This window comes from Bos mutus, chromosome 19 (assembly GCF_027580195.1).
Source record: "Bos mutus isolate GX-2022 chromosome 19, NWIPB_WYAK_1.1, whole genome shotgun sequence".
Taxonomy (NCBI): domain Eukaryota; kingdom Metazoa; phylum Chordata; class Mammalia; order Artiodactyla; family Bovidae; genus Bos; species Bos mutus.
In genome coordinates, this window is record NC_091635.1 from 4,709,576 (window position 1) to 4,732,380 (window position 22,805).

General features: G+C 52.3%; 1 long non-coding RNA gene across 2 annotated transcripts in view; it reads right to left on the reverse strand.

Moving 5' to 3' along the window:
* Positions 1 to 6,407: 6,407 nt before the first annotated feature.
* Positions 6,408 to 22,805, reverse strand: part of LOC138992054 (uncharacterized) — a 162,028-nt gene continuing 145,630 nt past the window's right edge. For both annotated transcript variants that reach the window (XR_011467857.1, XR_011467858.1), the window contains one exon: positions 6,408 to 11,920. This is a non-coding gene — a long non-coding RNA (uncharacterized lncRNA). The remainder of the gene's footprint in view (positions 11,921 to 22,805) is intronic.

A 22,805-nucleotide genomic window follows, 5' to 3' on the forward strand; every position in this document is an offset into this window, starting at 1 on the left:
ATCCTGGAGTGGGTAGCCTTTCCCTTCTCCTGGGGATCTTTCTGACCCAGGAATCAAACCACGGTCTCCTGCATTGACGGCGGATTCTTTACCAGCTAGCTACCAGGGAAGCCCTTCAATCTGGCAGCGGAGGTTTAAAAAAAAAAGTTTCTCGATCTTGACACTATAGACATTTGGGGCTGGATAATCCTTATAAAGGGCTTCTCAGGTGGCACTCATAGTAAAGAATCCACCTGCCAATGCAGGAGACTTAAGAGACTTGAACTGTGGGTTCAATCCCCGGGTTGGGAAGATGCTCTGGAGATGGGCACGGCAACCCACTCCAGTATTCTTGCCTGGAGAATCTCATGGACAGAGGAGCCCGGTGGGCTACAGTCCATAGGATCGCAGAGTCAGACACAACTGAAGCGACTCACGCACACACACGCACACACACACACACGCATGCACAATCAGGTACAGAACACTGCTGCTTCAAAGTTCTCCAGGAACAGCTGCCGTTCATCTCACAGCTGCCTTGACCCAGAAGGTGAGTGACTCTGGCCCCTCGTGCAAAAGAATCCAGCAGAGAAGGGAAGTCGGAGATGCCAACTGGAGCCCAGTGGGCAGAGCCTCCTGCGTTGCTGGGCTCCACGGCAGGGGGCGGGGGACGGAGTCCACCAGGCAGCATTCCTCACCCAAGCGGGTCTTTGCCGCAGTGGGGCTTTCTGTCAAAGGGACTCTGGGATTTAAAATGTCGAGTGCCTAGGTTCGATGCATAAGACAGGGTGCTCAGGGCTGGTGCACTGGGATGACCCTGACGGATGGGATGGGAAGGGAGGTGGAATGGGGGTTCAGGATGGGGAACACATGTATACCCATGACTGATTCATGTCAATGTATGGCAAAAACCACCACAGTATTGTAATTAGCCTCCAATTAAAATAAATTAATTAATTTAAAAAATAATAAATTCAATCAGAAAATTCTGGGATGTTGCTCAGAGTGTAGTTTAGACACTCTGATCAATAATCTTTTGGGCGGTGCTTCTTGGAAGTTAATGCTTATGCTTAAAAAAAGCACAACATGAAGGGTTTTCTCTTTGCCTTTGGACTTTGGTTTTTGTAACAAGATGTGATTGTCTTGTTACAATGCATGGGACAATCTATGACATACATTCAAATATTGTGGGAAAAAAAATAAAATAAAATGTTGCGTGCCTATCTCACCTTGTAAGAGTGGAAATGGTCTCCCTCTGTGACCTTGCCTCTGTAAGCTCTGCCCAGAGAAGGGCTGCCTGCCAGGCTGGAGGGAAAAGGTGCCGATGAGGAGGAGATGGGGGGCAGGGGCGGGCTGTGGCTGGTGCCTCCTGCCCTGAGTCTCAGCCTTGACCTCTCCCTCCCTCCACCCCCAGTTCTGGAAGCCAGGGCAGAACCAGACTCCTCCCCGCCTGGCTGGGTGCTTTCCTCCTCTGCAATCTGCTTTCCACCAAAAAAAAAAGAGAAAAGTGTTCTAAATAGAGCAGAACTGAGGATGGGCTGCAGCCCGGATGAAGTCTTCCCATCCCTGGAGAGCCCAGCAGGCCCCGTGGAGGGCTGGTCCGCCCTCAGCGCCTCTTATTCAAAGCATTCTTGACCCCGGAGCACGCGCGCCCACCCCTGACGGCAGGCACAGCGCTACCATGAATGCATTCTGCTTCTGCAGCATTTTGCCTGCACTGGAGCCCTCCTCCTGTTCCCCAGACACCTTCTCGGGCCTCCTCTCCCTGAGGTACTCTCTAGGGAAGCCCGTTTCAGGTGGAGACCAGAGGCCTGATCCATCACTGCTCACCACCAACTTGCCGAGGGAGGTTGGGTGGCTTAATTGACCCACCAGAACCTCGGAGGTCCCCAGACCAAAGTCCATGAACAAGGACCACAGTCTCTCACTGGGTCAGATTGCCGAATACTAATCTTTTTTTTTTTTTAAGTGAGACTCTCCCATTGCTCTTGAGGGGACCTGGGCACCAGCTTGGGGGTGGATCTTCAGACGTTCCTCCTCCTTGATTCTGGAAAAGCCTACTCGAGGCTCGCCTCCACCAGGCACAGGGCCGGCAGCACACTTGGGATCCAGGCTCAGCACGTGGTTCTGCACTTTTCACTCATTATCACGCGTGTCCAGGATCATTCCAGTGCCGACCGGGTTTCATTGATGAGGGTCTCACACCCCCTGGAAGAAGAAGCCTTTCGCCCTCGGAAGACAAGGTGTGAGAAAGTCCACAACCGTCAGAGGGGAAAGGGTCTCGCTTTGCCCTTCACTTTGTCACCAACTCATGACCCAGGTAAAGCCCAGGGCAGGTGACCTGGTGACCCGTCTGGGATGTCTTTGGGAGGAGGTGTAGGGGTGGCCGTCAGGAAGGCCGTTTGCAGTCTGGGGGGTTCATGGAGAAGCTGTGGCGGGGGGGCGGCAGACCTCACCGTCCATCTCCAGCCTCTTCCTGATGCCTCCACTGAGTCCAACCTTAAGGACTCCGAAGTCAGAGTCATCCCATGATTTGTCTGTGAGTCAGCACCACTTGGCTCACTCTTCACCGCCACTCTGAATTCAGCACCTCCAAGAACATCAGTTCACAGCAGCAACCCGGCAAAGGCAAGGAATTTGGGAAATGACATGAACTTAAAAGTGAGGATTCCCCACACTGACCACGGTCAGCACTGGGCGGGCCTCCCCTCCTCCATCCCTGCACAGAAGGAAAACAGGGGGCAGAGGGGAAGGAGGAAGGGGAGGGGGGTTGCAATCTGTAAATAGGGGGCTCCCCTGGTGGCTCGGGGGTAGACACGGGTTCGATCCTGGTGCGGGAAGATCCCACGTGCTGCAGAGGAGCTGAGCCCGTACGCCATAACGATGGAGCCTGTGCCCTAGAGCCTGGGAGGTGCAGCTCCTGAAGCCCACAGGCCTAGTCGGGGCCTCCGACAAGAGAAGCCTCCTCGAGGAGAGGCCCAAACACCATTGCAACGTGACAGAAGCCTCCACCCACCGCAACTGCAGAAAAGCCGGCGCGGCCACAGAGACCCAGCACAGCCAAAAATATTTAAATAAAAATTCTTTTTAAAAAAATCAGCAAACAGGGGCCCTTCATAACACAACGCATTTGTAAACAAGATTAATCATTGTTGGAAGTTGTTTGGTTCTTTTTCCCCCCCAGTGAAATCTATTTCAGAGCTGGGGGTGGGCAGGGGAAGGAGTGTTCTCTATATCCTTTCTTACAAGTCTGGTTCAGAGCACTGAAAAAAAAAAAAAAAATCAAAATGCTGAAACAAGGTGTTTTTTTCCCCTCTGGATGAACTGTTTTACAATAAGCTACCTGCTGGAGTCAGGAAACCTGAGATCAATGGCTTTCGGCTCCGGCAGAAAACTCACACGAAGGCTCTGCTGAAGAGCCTTTACAGAGAGACAGTCACCCGCACACAACCCTTTGTGCACGTTCCAGCTTTTATCTGGAGCCATTTCTCTCCTCTGCTTCACCTCCTTCCCTCCTTCTCCATGGAGAATGGCTTCCATCCCAGGGCAAAACTCCCCCCACAGCCCAGGCCTTCACCTTGTTTGGAGCCGAAAGAGTGATGGAAGAGACGACAGAGGAAGGCTGGGGAGGGGCTGCTCCCTGGGCCCCGAGATGGAGCCCAGTTTCTTTACTATTAGGTGTGTGATGCTCAAAGCGGGGAGAGGTGCCCAAAATCAAAATAAATAGCCAACGGAAACAGGGAGCCCCTCCCTGGGCAGGGTAATTGCTCAGCATGAGCGTTAATCCAAACACATGAGAAAAATGGTTCCTGTTGAAGGACCCGGCAAGGAACACTCCTTACTGGAAAGGAAATGTGTTTACAACATTTTATTTGCTCCTTAGTTTCTAATGCTGCTCTGGCCCCGCGTCCTGTAAACAGACCAGCCTTTCCATTCTCCGGCGGTGCCAGCAGAGCTGAAGATGGAACACATGAGCCGGTGCCAGAAATCTTGGGCAACGGAGGTCTCGTAGCTACAAGAACCCACGCCCAGCAGGAGGGGAGAGCTGAGAGGGGAGCTTGTTGGGCGGCAGTGGAGGAGAAGGGTGTGATTTGAAATCTAGGTGTGAAAATGGAGAAAGGCTGCCTGGATTGTGAGATCAGAACTTTCCTCTCCCTGGGGGGAGAAAGCAACAGAAAGTTTCCGTGAACCCGATATGTCCGTCTGATAGAGTATCCTGCAGAGCTTCCTTGGTTTGTAGAGGCACTCAGCAGGTTTGGGAGAGAACTTGGCCTTGGGGAGAAAAATCTTGACCAGTATTAGGGTCACATGAAGCTCACGTGGTCTTGAGGGGCCCCAGGAAGTGGAATCACTGTCCGAGGGCCAGTATCCCGGGATTATCATCTGTGTTCTTCGCTGGAACTCAGTTCTAGACCGTTAAAACAAACCATGTAGCTGAAAGAGCTTGCCAGAGCTGGGGAGATTGTTCACGTTGGGGAAACGCAGACGTTGCGGTGGAGCTCGCAGCTGAAGTCTTTTCCCACACAGATGCAGAGATCTCGTGAGCCCAGAGTCGTGGCAGACAGGTCCCAGCATAGAGCTAAAAGCCCATGTTTATTGAACGCTGTGTCCCTGGCGTCATTCTTTTGCCACACCTGGAATAACTCATCTAAACCCTACGAAGCCGCTCAAAGATGAGGCTAAGATACCCCCCAGAAGTGTCACTGCTAGAGCTCAGGTGGTGCCGTAAGGCAGGAAGCTGGGTTTCTGAATATGTGCATAAAAAGAGCATCCTGCTTCCACAACTGCCAGCGCACATCCTCCTGAGAAATGAACAGGGAAGATGCCTTAGACAAAGCAACGGAGATTCCGGGCTGTTTTGTCACAGCAGCCTGCCGTGACTGATACAGTTTGCACAGAGAAACTGTGACACTGTCCTTAGGGCAGGGACCTTACAGGATGTGCTTTAGGGCAAGTCATTCAATCTCCCTCACCTAACTCTCATCACCCATGACAACAAGGTCTTAATACCATCTCACAGCGTTGCTGTGAGATTCACGTGAGAAGCATTGCCAAGAGCTTTCAAACCCTATCGCCCTGTAAGACATTGGGCTGTATTCTTTTCTTTTTTGGAGTATAATTGCTTTACTCTGTTGTGTTAGTTTCTGATGTACAATGAACAGTGAATCAGCTATATGTGTGTGTTCTCCCCTCCCTCCTGAGCCTCCCTCCCACCCACCCTGCAAGGTCATCACCCAGGTGAGCTCCCTGGGCTATACAGCAGCTTCCCACTAGCTCTCTCTGTTACACATGGCAGTGTTTATGTCAACGCTACTCCCTCAATTCACCCCGCCCTCCCCCTTCCCTCCCTGGGCCCACCTGTCTGTTCTCTGCGTCTGCGTGCATTATTTTCTGAACTGCTTGGTTTTGCTTGGCCAAGTGTCTTATCATTTCTTGAACGTTTGATATTGGTCCTGGTGACCAGAGCCCACAGATGACACCCACTTCATCCAAATTCTAACTTTACTCATCTGTGTGAAGAAGAGGGGGTGGTCTTTGAGTTCTTCTCTTCCCCAAAACAGAAACTTCTGCCTCTCTTTCTGCTCCCCGCCCCACAGAAAGGCTGGTTAATCAGATGACAAACGGGAGCAGTGTCTTCTCTCCTTGGGTCTGCTTGCTCTAGAGTGATGTCTCTTTCTCTGCTTTCTGTCCTCCAATGTTAAGCCCTTGGACCTAGGAAGGACCATTCCTCAGGAGTGTGTGCCCTTGGACCTAGGAAGTCCATCCCCTTTAGCAGGGAATCTGGTCACCATTGTCCAACTTCTCTGTTGCTGGAAACATTCATGATGGGATGGAGAGCAGGCAGGCAGCACCATCCACCCAGATTCTCCAGGAGTACTAACCGTGAGTTTATTTGGCGAATGCAATTGATGGTTTTATATGTGCGGTTCTTGTCCAACCAGACTGTAAGATCCTAAAGGCAAAGGACACCCCACGTGTCTTGTGCTTTTCTTCCATTTCTCTCCCTATTAGACACAGAGAAATTCTTTAGAAATTCTGATCTAAACTTCTGATTTAAATTTTTTCTTTCCTATCTTAAAAATCACTCTGCATGCATGCTAAGTTGCTGTGGTCGTGTCTGACTCTCTGTGATCCTATGGGCTGTAGCCCACCAGGCTCCTCTGTCCATGGAATTCTCCAGGCAAGAATATTGGAGTGGGTTGCCATGCCCTCCTCCAGGAGATCTTCCTGACCCGGGGATCAAACCTGTGTCTCTTATGTCTCCTGCATTGGCAGCAGGGTTCTTTACCAACAGTGCCACCTGGGAAGCCCCTAAAAATGGCCCTAGCTCTCAGATAACTGGCAAAAAGCAGGCATATTCTATTTCAAGAAGAGATTCTGCAGAAAAACCAACCAATCAAGGAACAAGCACAGTTTTTCTGCTGTTCAGGAAACACTTTATTGATTAATAGGCAGTCAAAAAAACAAAAAAACACCAGGCAAGTTTAGTGGGACATACAGTAACAGATCATGAATACGGAAAATCAACTCCACATCTTCCTTGTATACCTACCGGGTAAAAGCCATGAGGCTACGACTCAAGACTTCTGAACTGCAGGTCTCCAGTGACCTTGGCTTTGGCCAGGGACCCCAAAATGCTGATCGCCCTTTCCTTACCATACCATTTTTTGTGTCATTTACTGTGCTTATTCTGAACTTGTTTTAAACTTTTTTTCTCTCAATACTCTGTTTCTCTCATAAAAGCAGAAACTGGGTCACCTCTTACACTTTCAAACTTATTCTTTTTGGGGTCCCTAGCCAATGCCAGATGCTTTAAGAGAATGTGACAGAGTGGGAGGTCACAACCGATTGAGAGGGAATAATAAACCCAGGAAGGCTTCCTAGAGCAGGCAGCATTTGAAACGACCTTTAAGGATGCACAGGATTTCAGTAGCCTGGCTGCCCAACATAGACTCATCCAGGAAGAACTGCCAGAGGATTAAAACTCATGCTGAGTTCAATCAAAAATCACCACTGGAGTGTGAAAGGAGCTTTCCTAATTAAGCAATTCCAGAACATTTCCCAGCTCTTGACCGCATGAGTAGTAGTGGGGAACTGCTATATCCGGGTGGGCTGGGACCAAGTCTTCTCCACGGATGGCTAGCAGGGTGGCCTAGAAAAGGGCCTTGGGCGTCTGACATGGAGCAATGTGCATTGGTATGCTGTACCCCACAGCGGGTGGGTATCAGGGACCACCATCAAGGAGACCTGAGTACCTGGATCTCTACCTGAGTACCTGGATCTTGATCTGGATATCTGGATCTCTACCTGAGTACCTGAATCTCGATCTGGGCACCTGGATCTCTACCTGGGCACCTGGATCTGTACCTGAGTGCCTGGATCTCTGCCTGGGCACCTGGATCTCTACCTGGGCACCTGGCTCTCTGCCTGGGCATGTGGATCTCTGCCTGGGTACCTGGAGCTGCAGCGCTTCAGACTGAAGATGTTTCCAGCATAGGGTAAAGAACATGCCAGCTAGTTTGGTTCCGCTGAGGCTCATTCTTGGAAACTGGAGAGACTGGGTGTCTGTCCATCCCCTGGGGACTGGATATCTCCACGGGTTCTTGGCCTTACCCGATCAACAGCAATTGATGACAGACCAGACAAGAAATTCAGGCAAGCTTTATTCGGGCTCCTGCTACAGCAGTGGGCAATGAAAACAAGTAACAGGCCCCTTGCTTGTTCCCCAAGTGGAGGGAGCTGGCTCCTTCCATGGGGCGAGGGCAGGAGGCAGGTCCAGGGGTCAGGCAGAGCGGGGCCTGGGTGGGCAAACCTGGGAGGTGCTGTGTGCAGGGGACACGTGCAGGACCCTGCGTTTGCTCTCCACACCCTGCTTTTGCTCCAGATGCCTCAGAAGTGGCAGTTGGCTTTTGAGCCTTTCTGTTATGTTACTGTCCAGCATTTGCCCCAGCTGCACATCACAGTCATGTCTAGTCCTTACCGTCTCTCTGTCTTTTGTTGCTGGAGGAGATGCTGTCTAGGTACAGCAGTGTCCCAGGTCCCAGCCAGCCTCACGTGGAGAGTGACAAGCCCGGTCAGTTCACCGTTGGGCATTTCAGGCCGAAATCACATGTTCACTGTGAAAAACTTAGAAACCAGGAGGTCTGTGTCTTTTTTTCCAGTGGTGGTGGTGATGCTTATTTTAATGAGAGGCACGAGCTTCGCCCAACTGCCTGGGACCTGACTTCTGAAGCGCTCAGGGCGGAGGAGGGAGGAGACCCCCCAAGGACCACCTGGCGGGTTTGCAGCCCCAAGCCATGGCCACGGTAAACCCCCTGGGCAGCTGGAGCCCTGAACACAGGCGCCTCACACCCAGGACAACAAGGCTTCCATGGTGTTTTCCCCACCTCGCTGAAGCCCAGGGCTGAGCTATCGGAGAAGGTGGGAGCTGGGGGGTGGGGGCGAGGGGGCAGGCAAGGAGGAAGGAAAGAAGAAGGAGACGGAAAAAATCCTTTTAAAAAAACCCTTCGACAGAACCCGATAACCTGGAGTACACGGTGATGGGTGCCGGACAGCATACAAATGCCAAAAGGCAAGTCCCAGGCCGGGCCAACGTAAGGCTCAATATTTGCCTTTCCCTGAGCAAGCTAATAAATCCCCTATAGTTTTAGCCACGCAGAGCTCCCAGTTTTTATTTATTGGTCAAGACGGCAGGCAGGTTTTTTCTCTGCCTCCCAGTCACCCCGGGCAAACAGCGGGCCCCCTCCCCCTGGCCTGTCATCAGTCTGTATGTCTATTTGCCTTCTCCTTCGACAAACTCTTGCTCGGTGCACTGACAAGTACAAACGGCTTTGAAGGAGTCGTTGGTAATGGACTTTCTAAGACAGCCCTGTCTCTGGCTGGTGTGGCCGAAGGCAAAGCAAGAGTTACCCGTCAGCCATGGGCTGCGTCAGACAAGGCTTAGAACGGGACACACAGGAGGAGAACTTGGAGGACCATTAAGACCACCCCCTTCCTCTCCCATTTTATTGATGGGAAAAACTGAGACCTGGAGAAAAAGGCTTGAGTGACTTATACATGAGCTTGGAGCAAGCTGAAATCAACCTGGGGACTGCCCTGGAGGTCCAGTCATTAAAACTCTTTGCTTCCATTGCAAGAGGTGAGAGTTCAATCCCTGGTCAAGGAACAAAGATCCCACACGCCATGAGACGCAACCAAAAAATAAATCATCAGATAGACAAACAACTGCTGGATACTTTTTAAAAACTTAAGGGAAAAGGAAATTAAGGCTAGGACTTGAGCCAGAGAGAAAAAAAAATAGCAAAATTTTTAAGTCATGAACTCTATCCTTCCATATGGCAACTGTGGATGACATGGCTAGAAGGGGTTTTGGGGAACGTGTGATGTGACTCCCTCATTTTACATGGAAAGAGCTGAGAAGTGGGACTTCCTGGGACAAAAACTCAGGTCTCCTTGTCTCCCTCCTCTCTGCTTTTTTATCAGCGTAAGACACACAGCCGGACCCAGAAATGAGATGCCTTTGGCTCACTATCGGATGAAGAAATTGACACACGTGGATGAAGTACTCCTTGGAATTCTGCTGTCCCCCCTAAGGCTGAACATCATCCAACCTTCTCTCCCAGGTCTCTCTCAAGCTGCCAGAAAGGCTGCCTCCCCCACGGCCTGCCCATCCCGCATCCGATGCTGGAAACGGGATTCCTGCACTAGTCGAGGGTAGATCTAGATCTCTAGACCACTTCAGGCTCTGGGGATCTGGGATTCGACGTGGATGAGAAGAGAAGAAAAGAGGGGAAAAGAGGAAACTTCTGCTTTTGGCACCACAGTGGGACTTCTTCTGGAACCAATGACCACATGTGGGGTATAAAAATGAGGGAAACATCTGAAATGAGTCCTTTTTAAAAAAAAAAAGAACAATGACACCCCAGGAGCTGGCCAGTGTTCCTTCAACAGCAGTGAAGGCACGGAAATTCAGGACAGAGGGAAAGACACACGTGCAGGAGGTTGGGTCTTTATCTCGACAGGTGTGCAGTGACAGAGTCTTTTCTAGATGCTTGCGTGCTCATCTCTACCCTAGTAGGTGATGACCTCCGTACACCCCTGCCCCCCACCGGGGCCACCAAACAAGATGAGCAGGGTTAGATGAGATGCTTAAGCCTGTCTTTCAGCAGAAGAGATAAAGCCTTGATCCTCTGACAAGAAGCAACAACTTCAGGATGGCATGCGCTCCCGAAAGCCTGGCTTTCACTCACCTGGGAAGAACCTGTAATTTGCCTTCTGGTTGTTCCCACTTGTCGAGAGCACCCCCAAACTGTGGCTGGCGCAACCTCCTTCTCTCTCCCCCACTACCACTACCAAGTTCCGCTGCCTTATCCCAGATAAAGCCCGTGTCTGGAAAGGGAAGGGAATTGGGGGAGGGGAGTTCCGAGTCAACAGCATCTGAGCTGACCTCGAAGGTTATCCAGGAGACTTCAGACAGAAAGCACACACTTCGGCCCAGTTTACACGCCCCTGATATTTTACGGGACCCTAGAGGTCAAAGGAATTTCAGGAAGTCTTCCAGCCAACTCCTTCACTCTCCAGACAACACCACCCCAAGAGTTTTTAGCTCTTAGTCTGTCTAGCTAAGATGCAGAAATTTTCTTCTTGGCTCTTATTTTATACAAACGTGTGACACACACACACACACACACACACATCCCACAGTCTATTTTCCATTGTTTCCAGTGGCTGTATTATTTTTGTTTCATCATGAGCTGTTTTGTTCTCAACAGAAAAGGTTCACTTCATCAACAGGACTTGGGTTTTGTGGGGCCCCATCTATGGTCCGGACACACTGGAAAGAAGGGGTCCTCTAGAAACACCATCAACTCTGGCCGCTGGATAGTCTGTAACGAAGCACGGTGTTCTGACGTGGACTCCGACTGCCCCTCTGGGAGCTGATCACGCATCTGTGTCAACAGAAGACGTGTCCGTGTTCTGCTCCTCCAGACGTGCACCTGTGTGCAATCCAAACCGAGAAGGTGAACGTGGGTGACGCCAGCCTTCAGGATCCAGCTCCCTGCGAGGGCCCCTCCAACGCCCTAGCATCTTTACAGCCTGAAGAATTTCTGCACAGACCTGCATCATGTTGGAGCCTGTGGGGCCAGACCCCACACACATACAATGAGGAGGGATGCTCTTCCAAGGCTGCTTGTACAGCAACATGCAAACACCAGCTTTTTCAGAAGGAGCAAAATGTAAGATCAGTAGACTTACGTGTAGTGAACTTTTTGCTCTATATCCAGCTGAGAAGTGATGGAGTAAGAGAACTGCTGAGTCCGAAGGCTCAGCAGACGTGGGAGGTGGCGAGAATAAAAGAATGCAGGAGAAAACCCTCTGGTTTCCAAGGACTGGTGGGGGATGGTCTGAAGACCAGGCACCAGCAGAAGAAGTTATAAGGTCCACGGTCATGGCTTCCCCTTCAGCTGGAGGTGGCCTCCTGTTCACACAGGTCAACACACACAGGATTCCTCAGGCCGAGGTTCTTTGCCTTCTCTCAAACATCTTCTTAAATCCAGAAGCTCCTTTAGCCTCCAGAAAGCATGTGTGTGTTAGTCACTCAGTTGCGTCCAATTCTTTGCAACCCCATGGACCTGTAACCTGCCGAGCTCCTCTGTCCATGGGACAAGAATTCTGGAGTGGGTAGCCATTTCCTTCTCCACGGTATCTTCCTGACCCAGGGATCAAACCTGGGTCTCCTATGTTGCAGGCAGATTCTTTACCAACTGAGCCACCAGGGAAGTCCATTCTCCAAAATAAGACTTCTCATTCCAATCCAGAGCACTTGCCTCTTAAGAGAAGGTCCCATCTTAGCTCCTTGGGGTCTTCATGGTTACACTGAGGTTCCTGGTGGGGACTGTGGGCGAGAGGAACAGTTCTCCACCTGTCCTGCCTCCCAGGCCTGTGGACAAAAAAACAGCAACACAGTGAGACTCTGCATTCTGTCCTTTCAATGGAGGAATTTGAACAACGAACATCACCTTACTGCCTTTAATCCAGAATGTTCTAGCTACTGAATAGAACACTGTTGTTGTTCTTCAGTTGCTCGGTCGTGTCCGGCTCTTTGTGACCCCAACAACTGTAGCCTGCCAGGCTCCTCTGTCCATAGCATTTCCCAGGCAAGAATAATGGAGTGGGTTGCATCTCCTTCTCCAAGGGTATCTTCCCAACCCAGGGATCGAACTCACATCTCCTGCGCTGGCAGGCAGATTCTTTACTGCTGAGCCACCTGGGTGGCCCAACGTTCCTTCAAGCAGTATTTTAGCTAAGGCAGGGAAAAGGCCTGTTTATACTGTTCAAGTTTCCTTTGCAGCTCAGATGGTAAAAAATCCACCTGCCAATGCAGAAGATCCGGGATTGATCCCTGGGTTGGGAAGATGTCCTGGAGAAGGAAATGGCAAACCACTCCAGTATTCTTGCCTGGAGAATTCCATGGAGAATGGAGCCTGGCAGGCTATAGTCCATGGAGTCAGAAACAGTCGGACATGACTAAGTGACTAACACATACTGTTCAAGGAACTCTGTACACTGAATCCCTGTCTCCAGTGTACAGGGATCAAGACCATCCCCATGGAAAAGGAATGCAAAAAAGCAAAATGGCTGTCTGGGGAGGCCTTACAAATAGCTGTGAAAAGAAGAGAAGCAAAAAGCAAAGGAGAAAAGGAAAGATATAAGCATCTGAATGCAGAGTTCCAAAGAATAGCAAGAAGAGATAAGAAAGCCTTCCTCAGCGAACAATGCAAAGAAATAGAGGAAAACAACAGAATGGGAAAGACTAGAGACCTCTTCAAGAAAATTAGAGATACCAAGGGAACATTTCATGCAAAGATGGGCTCGATAAAGGACAGAAATGGTATGGACCTAACAGAAGCAGAAGATATTAAGAAGAGGTGGCAAGAATACACAGAAGAACTGTACAAAAAAGATCTTCATGACCCAGATAATCACGATGGTGTGATCACTGACCTAGAGCCAGACATCCTGGAATGTGAAGTCAAGTAGGCCTTAGAAAGCATCACTACAAACAAAGCTAGTGGAGGTGATGGAATTCCAGTTGAGCTCTTTCAAATCCTGAAAGATGATGCTGTGAAAGTGCTGCACTCAATATGCCAGCAAATATGGAAAACTCAGCAGTGGCCACAGGACTGGAAAAGGTCAGTGTTCATTCCAATCCCAAAGAAAGGCAATGCCAAAGAATGCTCAAACTACTGCACTATTGCACTCATCTCACACGCTAGTAAAGTAATGCTCAAAATTCTCCAAGCCAGGCTTCAGCAATACGTGTACAGTGAACTTCCTGATGTTCAAGCTGGTTTTAGAAAAGGCAGAGGAACCAGAGATCAGATTGCCAACATCCGCTGGATCATGGAAATAGCAAGAGAGTTCCAGAAAAACATCTATTTCTGCTTTATTGACTATGCCAAAGCCTTTGACTGTGTGGATCACAATAACCTGTGGAAAATTCTGAAAGAGATGGGAATACCAGACCACCTAACCTGCCTCTTGAGAAACCTATATGCAGGTCAGGAAGCACCAGTTAGAACTGGACATGGAACAACAGACTGCTTCCAAATAGGAAAAGGAGTACGTCAAGGCTGTATATTGTCACCCTGCTTATTTAACTTATATGCAGAGTACATCATGAGAACCGCTGGAGTGGAAGAAGCACAAGCTGGAATCAAGATTGCCAGGAGAAATATCAATAACCTCAGATATGCAGATGATGCCACCCTTACGGCAGAAAGAGAAGAAGAACTGAAGAGCCTCTTGATGAAAGTGAAAGAGGAGAGTGAAAAAGTTGGCTTAAAGCTCAACATTTAGAAAACGAAGATCATGGCATCTGGTTCCATCACTTCATGGCAAATGGATGGGGAAACAGTGGAAATAGTGTCAGACTTTATTTTTCTGGGCTCCAAAATCACCGCAGATGGTGACTGCAGCCATGAAATTAAAAGACGCTTACTCCTTGGAAGGAAAGTTATGACCAATCTAGATAGCATATTCAAAAGCAGAGACATTACTTTGCCAACAAAGGTCCGTCTAGGCAAGGCTATGGTTTTTCCAGTAGTCATGTATGGATGTGAGAGTTGGACTGTGAAGAAAGCTGAATGCTGAAGAATTGATGCTTTTGAACTGTGGTGTTGGAGAAGACTCTTGAGAGTCCCTTGGACTGCAAGGAGATCCAACCAGTCCATTCTGAAGGATACCAGTCCTGGGTGTTCACTGGAAGGACTGAGGCTGAGGCTGAAACTCCAGTACTTTGGCTACCTCATGCGAAGAGTTGACTCATTGGAAAAGACCCTGATGCTGGGAGGGATTGGGGGCAGGAGGAGAAGGGGACGACAGAGGATGAGATGGCTGGATGGCATCACTGACTCGATGGACGTGAGTCTGGGTAAACTCCGGGAGTTGGTGATGGACAGGGAGGCCTGGCGTGCTGCAATTCATGGGGTCGCAAAGTGTCGGACATGACAGAGCGACCAATCTGTACACTGAATCATTGCTGGGAACCCTCACACAAGCCTTACCACTACACCATGGCTGATTTTAAAAACCAAATACAGCTCAGAAGAACAGTTCTGGACAGTTCTGTTTTTCAGCTTGTGAGCCATGGGGGCAGGAGCATGGAGGGGTCAGATCACCCAGTTTTTACAGATGAAGAAACTGAGGCACAGAGGGACCACGCTGCTCCGTACAGGATGACAGGCACCTGGTCCTTAAGCCTGAGGGTCACTTCAGCTGGAAGTTCCCCCTGCTTTCACAGGTTGCTGTTCAGTCGCTCAGGTCTCTGACTCTCTGCAACCCCATGGACTGCAGCACACCAGGCTTCCCTGTCCTTCACTGTCTCTCAGAGTTTTCTCAAACTCGTGTCTATTGAGTCCATGATGCCAACCCACCATCTCATCCTCTGTCACCCGCTTCTCAAGAGACCCTCAACAATAAATTAGGAGATGATCCAGAGTGCATAGGGGAGGAAGTGGAAAAATACGATGTAACGCATTTCCCTTCTGCACTGCAGACTGTAAATGTGTGAAGATGGACTTGGACTTACGCTTTCCTCGCTTCCCACTCCCCCACCTAACTCCCCGTTTCTGAGCCACAAATACACTGAGTACCACGAAATGCCCTCAGGGGACTTCCTCATCTTAAAATTGCCGAGACCCTCCCTGGTGGCTCAGCTGGTAAAGAATCCACCCGCAATGCAGGAGACCCCCCTTTCAATTCCTGGGTCGGGAAGTTCCTCTGGAGAAGGGATAGGCCACCCATTCCAGTATTCATGGGCTTTCCTCGTGGCTCAGCTGATAATGGATCCGCCTGCAATGTGGGAGACCTGGGTTGGATCCCTGGGTTGGGAAGGGATCTTTCCAGGATCAAACCTGGGTGTCCAGCATTGGCAGGGGGATTTTTTGTTTAACCATCTGAGCCACCAGGGAAACTTGAACAGTATAAACAGGCCTTTTCTCCCCCTTAACTAAAATACTGCTTTTAGAAGCAGCATTGGGCTTCCTAGGTGGCTCAGCAGCAAAGAGTCCGTCTGCCAACACAGGAGATGCGAGTTCAATCCCTGGGTCGGGAAGATCCCCTGGAGGAGGGAATGGCAACCCACTGTAGTGTTCTTCCATGGAGAATCCCCCTGGACAGAAGAGCCTGGGGGGCTACAGTCCATGGGGTCGCACAGAGTCGGACATGACTAAGAGTCTAAGCCCACACACAGTTACGAATGCAGATGAATCTGGGCTCCCCCATCTCTGACTCCATCACCGCCAGCCCGTGAGAAATCACCTGCAAATCTGCTCGTTCACAAGCACCATGTGGGATGAGATGCTGAGAAGGCAGACAGAAACCAGACAGGCACGCTCCGCTCCTGTGGGCCACAGCAGAGAGGCAACAACTGACACAGCTGAGGCCGGAAGGACCTCAGCATCAGAGGGACATGCATGGACTCTGGGTGCAGGAGGACCAACCGGCCCCTCTGCCCCTCCATGGTCCTGTGAGGTCACGGCTCAGCCTGGCGCGAGGGAGCTCTCCTTCCTGGGTGCTTGGGCTAAACACCAGGTGGGGATGTGTGGGCTGCGATGAAGCCAGAGAGAGGGGTGCTGATGGTCAGAGATGGCAAGACGTTCCCATAAGTGCCTGGGGGAGGGAGAAGATGCTTCAAGACGTTTGCCTGCAGGAGCACTGTGGAAGGAGAGAGTGTGCAGGCAGGAGTCAGCTCCCCAAAAGCCAGCGCAGCAGCCTTCACAGAGGCACCCTGGGGCTCCAGGCGGCCAAGAGGGAGACCGGAAGTCTCTCCCTTCCGACACTCCCTGGGACCCCGAAACGCCCCCAACAGCCCCAAAGTCCTGCTAAACTTTCTGATTTCCACATTTCCCCTCCTCAGACACCAGCAGCTGTCTGAGCTGAACCGGAGAGGACCAGGGAGAAGGCCTTTCCCCAGGGAGACGCACAGGGCGAGCAAATGAATTGGCAGCTGCCGGTGAATCACTCAGGGACTTCCTTCTCGTCTCCGGGCAACCGCACGCACTCGCACCGGGACATTAAACACAGAGGGGAACGTAGGGAGGCATGCGCAAAACAAAACAAAAAGCCAAACACACCACGGCGCCCCCACCGCCCGACTCATCCTAACCCCACAGACCCAGCCGAGGGGGCCGAGGGCTGGGGACGGGAGGGTGGAAATGAGAGCCTCCACCCAGGGGAGGAGAACGAGGTTAGGACCAGCTCAGCAGAGCCGGACACACCCTCGCCCCACACCAAACCCTTCTGGGTCGAGCGTTCGTATTTGGCCAAAGACACACCTCTGTTAGCCTAGAGAAAGGCACTGGGCCAGCAGATTAGCGGGCACCTGGAGATCTGAAAGATCACTTAGAAACCCAGATGCGGGGGCGGGGTGGGGGGGTTAGGAAGCTGACAGTGGTCGAGACGCCTGTTCGGCTTCCCTGCCTCTCCCCCCAGCATCATTCTCCAGGTTAAGGCAGCTGCTAACTCCAGGGTCGGGTCCCCTCCCCACCTGCCTCCACCCCGCTCCCCAACCCCCGCCACCGACCCGGGCTTTTCCCATTCGAATGTTTTCCTGCCCGTTGCTATGGCCACTAGGAGCTGGTTAGACAGGACTCCAACACGCCGCCTTGCCCTTCAGACCCTGCCTCTCTGAAAACACCCAGGACAGAAGGAGAAAGCATGTTAAGAGTCTACAGGTGGAAAAACCCCTGGAGAAAAACTGGGGACTGGGAAAGGAAGAAGAGGGCCCCTGTGAAAGGCTGAACGCGTGTGCATGCAAGCTCAAGTTGTGTCTGACTCTCTGCCACCCCATGGACTGTAGCCCTCCAGGCTCCTCTGTCCTTGGGACTCTCCAGGCAAGAACACTGGAGCGGGTCGCCATGCCCTCCTCCAGGGGATCTTCCCGACCCAGGGATGGAACCCACATCTCTTGCTTCTCCTCCGTTGGCAGCCAACAGGTTCTTTACCACTGTGCCCCCTGGGAAGCCTGACGTGCTGACTATCAGCCCCCAGAGATACGTCTTAATACCCCTGCAACCTGTGAATGTTGTTACCTTCTATAGCCAAAGAGACTGCGCAGGTGTGAGCAAGTCAAGGATCTTGAGAGGCAGAGATTGTCTTGGATGACTGGGGGAGAGGGGACACGTATACTCACAAGTGTCCTAATAAGAGGGGAGCGGAGGGGGGTGTGACACAGAAGAAGGACCAGGACGTGTCACGACAGAAGCGGGAAGCTGGAGGGAGTGTTTCAAGGCAGGAAGCAGGAGGCAAGGGAAGCAGGAGGTCTCCAGAGGCTAGAAAGGCCAGGAAATGAACCCTTCCCGAGAGCTTCCCGAAGGAAAACAGCCCTGCCGACACCTTGACTTCCACCCAGTGAAAGTGGCCGATGAAAGAGACTGTGGGAGAAGGGAGTGTGGTTTCAAGCCACTGCGTCCATGATGACCTTCTTGCACCATATAGGAAACTGAGCTTGTCAATCAGGGCATGCACCGTCTGCTTCCCCACAGACCTAGAGAAGAGGGTTGCTGGCTGCTCTTGGTTGGGGTTGGGGGGCTGGCACTGGGATGAAGTCCAAGGCACTGGAGGATGCTCAACTACACCCCTGGCCTCCAGCCTCGAGAAGCCAGGAGCAGCCCCACTCAGTGTGACCACTGAAAACATCTCAGACACTGGCGTGTGTCTGGCATTGGGAGGTGGGGGATGGGGAACGGCAGAATCCCTCCCACAGACAATCACTGCCCCTGAGGTGCAGCCCTTTCTTGACTTCGGCTGCACCTGAGAATCACCTGGCAAGCTTTTCAAAACTCCCATGCCTGGGGCTCGGCCCAGCCTGGGGAAGCTGGCATCGCTTAGGGCGGGACAAGGCAGCAGTTAGAGCCGTGCTGCTGATTCCGATGGGTGGCGGGTGTTGAGAACCGCTGCATGTTGCAAAGGGCCAGAGAGCCCAGAGGAGAGAAGAAGAAGAAGGTAGCGATACACCTGAGTCCCAGCGACAGCCAGGACACAAGACGCCCCGAGGCAGAAACCGCACAGGCTCACCAGGGCAGACCTGGGAACGCACATCCCAGCTGCCAGACGGGTGACTGGCTGGCATGGAATTCCTGGTGGCTGTGTCACCTTGTTTCCCATCGGAACAGGGTGGACGCCTTGCAAGAAGGTGTCTCCCAGGAATAACCACACAAAGCCTCAGCCTCCTCCGCTCATGAAGCCAGCACAAAATGAGCCGGCTCCCACCCAACGCTATAAACATGAACTCACGGGACAAGAAGCACCGTCTTGGTAAAAACGGTGATCCTGCCTGGGGCCGGTTTAGGAGCGGGGAGCCTCCATTCTGCATCCAATTGGTAAACTCCCCAGGCACCGAGACCAGAATCCTCCCACAGGGATGCACTCTGGAGACTTCACGTCTCGAAAGCTGTCCTGATAATAAGCTTGGCTGGCAGTCTCCACCCGGGTCAGAGAGGAAAGGGAGGAGAGAATCTAATGAGAAACCAGCTGCTGAGCAAGAGACAGAGCTGAACAGGTTGATGCTCTGACTTCTTGCAAAGAAGGATGCGGTCACGTGTAAGTTCTCTCTCCTGCTGGGACCGTCTTTTTCCTTCATTATTTCATCCCCAGCCTGCCTGGCCGAAAGGCTGAGCCAAGCATTTCCTTATTTCCTTTGGCCAAAATCGCAAAGTCCAGGATGTCACTGGGGGAAGCAGAGGGGAGGAGGAAGAGGAAGGAAAAAATTTAAAAAGGAGGATGGGAAGGAGGTGAGGTGGGAAAAGAGAGAGGAGTGGAGGACAGAGGAGCAGGGGACAAGAGAGGCTCACAGCTACAGGATGAATAGGTCCCACCCGTGTCAGCCCCACCGGGCCCCCCGGATGGGAAGATGGGTGACAGGTATGCGTCGGGCTCTCTTAGCAGGGGCCCCCAACCTGCAGGATCGAATGCCTGATGGTCTGAGGTGGAGCTGATGCAACAAAAAGAGAAATAAAGTGCACAATAACTGCAACGTGCCTGAATCATCCCCAAACCATCCACCCACCCAACCTGGGTCCGTGGAGAAACCGGCCCCTGATGCCAAAACCACTGTCCTATAGGAGAGGCGAACTCCCTGTGGGTCTTTAAGAGGCGAAGGCTCAGGGGGATGGAGCCTCCCAGCTCCTGCTCTTCCCTTCCCCGGGATTCTTCCAGTCCACTTCATGCACCTGCTTGGAACAAAGCGGAGAAATCCAGTCGCCCTGCACCAGGGCTATCAAAGAGGAAAGGAGCTCAGGGGCCTGGTCTGTCCCCAGAGACACTGAACAGATTCCTGGGCAAAGAATCTAGGGCTTTGGGGCTCCCTTGGCCATTTCCAAGGCTCCCACATTCCCTTCCTACATCCTGCCCTTCCCCACAGAGTCGGAATGCATCTCACTCTTAACTAGAGCAACTGAACTGAACTTAACTAGAACCTCTGGGTTCCCTCCAGCCTATAAACCTCGTGTACTAATGTCCCGACTCTTGCAAACTCGTTGAGAAATAAGCTTTAGGAAGCTTCCAGATGTTCCGCTTGCAGGGCGGTATTTCTCTGCCTCTGTCGCCAGGGGTCCACTCACAAGGCCCAGTAGCCTGCCTGCCCAGGTGAAATCTGAGGGCCAAGAGGCACCGCCCGGGGGTGGGCGGGGAGACGCCATTTCCTGCAGGACCACACTCAACCACCGTGTTCATCCGCTCCACCCTTGCAAAGACACGACCTCCTACACCCCGTGTGTTCTTGCACCACCCCACGCCCCATTTCTTTCACTCTCCCCGGTGAGCCCTGCATCCCTGGAGTATGATTCATGCTGTGCGAACACCTCCGAGCGACAACAGAGAAGCAAGTCCGCAACTCCCAAACGAGTAAGCTTTGTCCTCTGTGAGCATCCACCGCACCTCTCCCTTAAAACTCTCACTGGACAGCCCCTGTAACGGAGCCCGGGACCCAACAACACGGGGCGGCTCTTCCACGTGAGATGCTAAGTCAACACCAGCAGAGACGTCTTAGGAGCCGGACCGGCCAGAAGAACAAGGGAATGGCGTTCGTGACCTGTCAAGGCCCCCGCGGTGCTGGTGGCCTCTGATCTCTAGGAAGCTAACTGCCAACGGGCAGCCTTGTACACACACAGCCACGCACACACCCTTCCCCACACGCACACCCCCGAGGGATTCTTTGCACAAGGTAACGCGGTGTCCCTTTGATGCTCGCCGGACGTGTTCCCATTGGGCAAAAACCAGACCTCAATAAAACCGGGCATTATCAAGAGGCCGCTGGTGGGCGATTGCGCCTGCCTGTTATCTCCGTGGCCCTGGGCGGGGCGCTCTGTGGTTCTCCACGGAAAAGCATTAACTTCTAGGTGGATCAAAGACCCTTCCGAACCGGCCGACCCGGATCTCTTGTTTATCCACAGGGGATTGTTCCCCAAGATGGACTTTAAGATAACTGGGACCCCAGTCCCAGACTCCTCTGTCCTCTGCTTATCTGTCACCCAGTATGTCCCTCGGGGGCCGCCTAACGGCCAATCACAAGGGCCTTCTGCTCTCTCGCTTTTCCAGGTGGCCCATTTAACAACAGAGTAGGGGACTGGTCCTGCTGCAAGCTGGGGACCTGGGGGCAGAGAGACACCTACTTTGGGGGGCAATCTCTCCATGAATCACACCAGGGAGGGGGTGTTCCAGAGAGCAGGGTGTTTCCTACACTCTTTCCTCGAGAGTGAGAGACCGACGGTTCCTAGATGGACAGTTCCCCACACTTGGCCCCTAAAGTCCCTGGTTGGACTCTACCGTCTACCCTGATGTTCAGGCGCCCACGATCCACCTGCGGGAGGACCCAGAGGGACCCCCGAGCCAGTCTGGTTCTGGACCGCCCATCGGCCTGGAGAGGAAGAGCACGTGTGCTTAAGGGCAGCAGGTGTGGCGGCCTGGGTGCCTCCCCTCCGCCTCGGCTCCACGCAGGTCTGGCAGCTGCCCGGGCGGCCAGGTTATTCTTCTTTCCATGCACAGCACCCAGCTCAGTGTGCAGCCCTGACAAGGTACACGGATGAACAGAGGAGGGAACCAACAAGTGAGCTGCCTGCGGGCTGCTCAGTGGCAGGCCTGCGCGCTAAGTCGCTTCAGTCACGTCCGACTGTTTCGCCACCCCCGGTGAACTGCAGCCCACCAGGCTCCCCTGTCCATGGGATTCTCCAGGCAAGAACACTGGAGTGGGTTGCCATGCCCTCCTCTACGGGATCTTCCTAACCCGGAGATTGAATGCTGCGTCTCTTACATCTCCTGTGGCGGCAGGCGGGTTCTTTACCACTGGTGTCACGTGGGAAGCCTCGGTCCCACCAACAAAGAGGACTCCAGGAAGCACATAGCCCTGGAGATGCTTCACTTAATGATATGGAGTCAGATCGAGGTTCACTTTCAGAGTCCCAGGCACGCCACCTGCATCCTCTGTAACCCACCTGCAAAGCAGGAATTACACTCAGACTGCCTCCCCGGTGGGGGTGCTATGAGGACTGAGGCTCAAAAAGTAGTGTTTGCCTTTATTACCGTATTTCCCTAGAGCATTGTCTCTATGAAGGAATCTAGGGGACCTCCCTGGTGGTCCAGTGGCTAAGACTGTGGTCCCAACGCAGGGGGCCCGGGTTCAATCCCTGGTTGGGGAACTAGATCCCACACGCGGCAACTACAGATTCTGCAGCCCCAACGGAGACTCGGCACAGCGAAATAAATATCAAAAAAAAAAAAAATCCAGGTAGCACGTTTTCAAAGGCGGAAGAAGCAGCACGTGCCTTGGTTACACCCCTGGTGTGGACCAGACGTGAGAGGCGTCTGAAATGCCAGCTTGATCACCCATCACTGCTTTTCTCCTCCTTTTTTAAATCAATGAAGTCGTTTCTGGCATCAAGAGGAACCCTTACCTCTTTCCGTATTCCCTCATTTGCCCCTAAAAGCCTGAGGACTCCATGTGCAGGGAGTTGGCGAGCGAGCCAGGGGTCACGAGCTGCTGATAAGAGCTGTTTCCAGGGGAGCCCCGCAGCGAACACGGCCACAGACAGTCCAGGGGCTGCACGCTTGATCCCAGCCCAGCTGAGGCCACTGGGGACCCCAGCGTTGTCATTGTTTAATCGTGAAACGTACAGACACTTGATGGCTCGGTGGTAAAGAATCCGCCTGCAAAGCAGGAGACACAGGAGACTTGCGATCGATCCCTGGGTCGGGAAGATCCCCTGGAGAAGGAAATGGCAACCCACTCCAAGTTTCTTGCCTGGAGAATCCCATGGACAGAGAAGCCT